The sequence below is a fragment of the Urocitellus parryii genome, chromosome 10, assembly GCF_045843805.1.
Source record: "Urocitellus parryii isolate mUroPar1 chromosome 10, mUroPar1.hap1, whole genome shotgun sequence".
NCBI lineage: Eukaryota > Metazoa > Chordata > Mammalia > Rodentia > Sciuridae > Urocitellus > Urocitellus parryii.
The window spans coordinates 49,154,565-49,157,620 of NC_135540.1; the positions used below are offsets into that span (position 1 = coordinate 49,154,565).

Genomic DNA, 3,056 nt, shown 5'->3' on the forward strand with positions numbered 1-3,056 from the left:
TTAAATGATTAGCTCACACAGTTGGGGAGACTGGCAGGTTGAGAATCTGCAGCTTAGGCCAGCAGGCTGCAGACCCAAGGAAGAGCTACAGCTGGAGTATAAGGCTGTCCACCCACAAAATTCCCTTCTCTTCAGGGTGTAGGAGAAGTAGGCTGTTGGGGGATTAGTACTTTTTCTTTTAAGACCCTCAATTTATTGGATGAGGCCCATCTACATTATGGAACATGAATCAGATTGTTAATTTCATCTAAAATAGACTTTCACAGAAACTTCTAGAATAATATTTGACCAAATATCTCGGTACAACGGCCTAGACAAATTGACACATAAAATTACCTACCACACACGCAAGCAGTCATCACAGCTATCACATGATATTTAACAAAATGTAATTACTATTTGATGTGGCAAAGGAACTTACCTGGAATATCAGTTAAACTTCAATAGGAATCTACCTTGGAGACCAGGATCCTCATAATTCCTTAACCTTTAAAAATAGGAATAAGTTTTGTTTTTTTTTTTTTTTTGCTTCCTCAGATTATTGTGAGCATTTCATGTGTTAATAATGTAATACCACTAGGTATTCAATAAATATTACCTGAACATTTTTTAAATTAAAATATATTGAGCCTTCCTTAACCTTCTTTTTTCTCTTTCTTTTTTTTTTCTTTTTTTATCTTTTTTTATATTATGAATTGAACCCAGAGGTGCTTTATCACTGAACTACATCCCCAGCCATTTTTATTTTATTTTAAATATTTTTAGTTGTAATTTATTTATTTATTTATTATCTATCTATTTATTTATTTATATGCAGTGCAGAGGATCAAACCCAGGGCCTCACACATAACAGGCAAGTGTTCTACCACTGAGCCACAATTCCAACCCTTTTCTTTTTATTTTGAGACAGGGCCTTTCTAAATTTCTGAAGGTGTCCTTGAACTTGCAATCTTCCTGCCTCTGCCTAGCAAGTTTTTGGGATTATAGGTGTGTACCACCATGGTCAGCTTTTCTTTAACCTTCATATTTTATAATTGAAACATATTGAAAATCATATTTTATACTTAAAATAATTACAAAGTAAATATCTTTTATATTTCCCCTTCAAGTAATATTAGAAAATTAGCATGCATTCTTTAAAATGTATTCTTAGAAGAAATATCAGAAGGAGTCAAGCCCAGTGGTGCAGGCTTGTAATCCTAACTACTTGGGAGACTGAGGCAGGAGGATCACAAGTTCCAAGGAGGCCGTGACCCTAGAAGCAGAAGCCAGTGGGCAATTGATGGCCAACCACCCGGGCCACTTATCCCTACAGGGGCAGGAATTTGTGCTGTCCTGCCTCAGAGAACAAACTCATCTATTGCAGGCCTACCCTGGATTGCTGCCTTTGAAAACAAGGAAAGTCTGGTAGAGAACAGCATGGAATTTCCAGAGACGTCTCATTTCAAAATTTCACAAAGAATGAGAACCACATTGCCGCATCCTGGCTGGGCACAGAATCACAAGCCACTCAAGCAGGAACAGTTTTATTTTTAAAAAGGCCGCCAGTGCCCCGTGTGCGCCCTGCTAGCAAGCTGGTCCACACACGTGTGTCGTCTACCGAACCGGCCCCCCCACACACACCTCCCCCGGAAGTTCCCTCCTACTATCCTTCCCCAACCAATGGGAACTCTCCGGGAGTCCCGTAACATGAGTCCTGTAGCAGGCCCAGGTGAACCGCAGGAGTCCAATTTCCATATGAATGTAAATCTTAACATAATCATATCATCTCAATGGCTAGCTGGCAGTCACCTTAACCAAAGGTGCCATGTATCATAATACTTTTGCTGTGGCTCCTAGCACCACATGGACTTCTAGGAGGGAGAGTGGACTGGCCTGAGTTTAAGATGATATGTGCCCAACCTGTAACTAGCACCAAGGATGCCAGGTGGCAGAAGGTCTTGGATGGGCACAGGCCTTCCCTGATAACTACATGGACCTGTGGTTCCTGTAAAAGCTCCAGAGGAACCTCTGTGCCTGCAAATACCAATTTCGGGTTGTGGTCTTCGGGTCCAGTGTGGTGATACAACAGCTGGGCAGTGTCAGTGTTTCGTGGTCATTTGGTGGTATATGGACCAGGGTCTTCTGGACACCCCCCCCCCCACACTGGCTTTTTAGAACTGGCCTGACATCTTCATTGATTGGTTATGTTTTGTTGGATTTCATTGATGGGGGCCAAGGGTGGAAGAAGAGAGGACGGACCCAGTGGGCTGACCTGCGGGGTGCCCGGGTCTTCACTACTTTCACTTACGGTTTTTTACCAGGGCTGAAGACCCTGATAGTCCATTAGCACTGACACCATCTATGCCATGCCAGTCTTCATGCTGTTGGGCCACCTCATCTTCTTTGACTATGCGGCCAAGGCCGCCATTGTATCCAGCATGGCCATCTTCACTTCTGTCTGCCTGGCCTCACTTCTTTCCCTTGTCCTTGCATGCCCCTCCATCATGGTGACATTTCCTGTCCAGTTTTTGCACTGTGGCCCATGTGACAGAAGAAACTGAAGGCCTGTACTTCCCACAGCTATGTGAGGGGGTGGGGGGGAGAGTCACACTGCTTTTTGCGTTTTCAGCCTTCTGAGGCCTGCGGTCCATTAGTGCTGTGGGGACCATACTCTTGGCTCTTCTGCTGGTTTCCATCTCCTGTCTCTGCCCTTTCTACCTCATTCCCTTGCAGTTTTTTAAAGAAAACACCCCTGGGCCTTGAGATGAAGCTGAAATCAAAGAAGACTTGTCCAGGTTCCTCAGCTAAGTGAGGGACCCCATTACATTGTTAAGGCAGCTGGTAGACTGGCATCCTAACCAGCACAAACTCTGAAGGCAGAGCCCATTCTGGAAGCAGCAGGCTGATGTGCCTGAGAGAACAGAGATCAAAAGAAAAAATAACCAAAGGCTTGGGTGGCTGAAGATACTTTCCCTTTCTGCCATTTTATGATTGATGGAAAGGTTTTCTGGTGCCCTCTTGAAACATTGCCTCTCCTTTGTTATTCACTATAACAGATGAAGTGATGTGGAATT

The 3,056-nt window shown here is 43.8% G+C and overlaps 1 pseudogene; it reads left to right on the forward strand.

The window, feature by feature from the left end:
• The first annotated feature begins 1,886 nt into the window (after positions 1 to 1,886).
• LOC113189362 (phosphatidylinositol N-acetylglucosaminyltransferase subunit C-like) lies at positions 1,887 to 2,790 on the forward strand (annotated as a pseudogene).
• Positions 2,791 to 3,056: the final 266 nt, after the last annotated feature.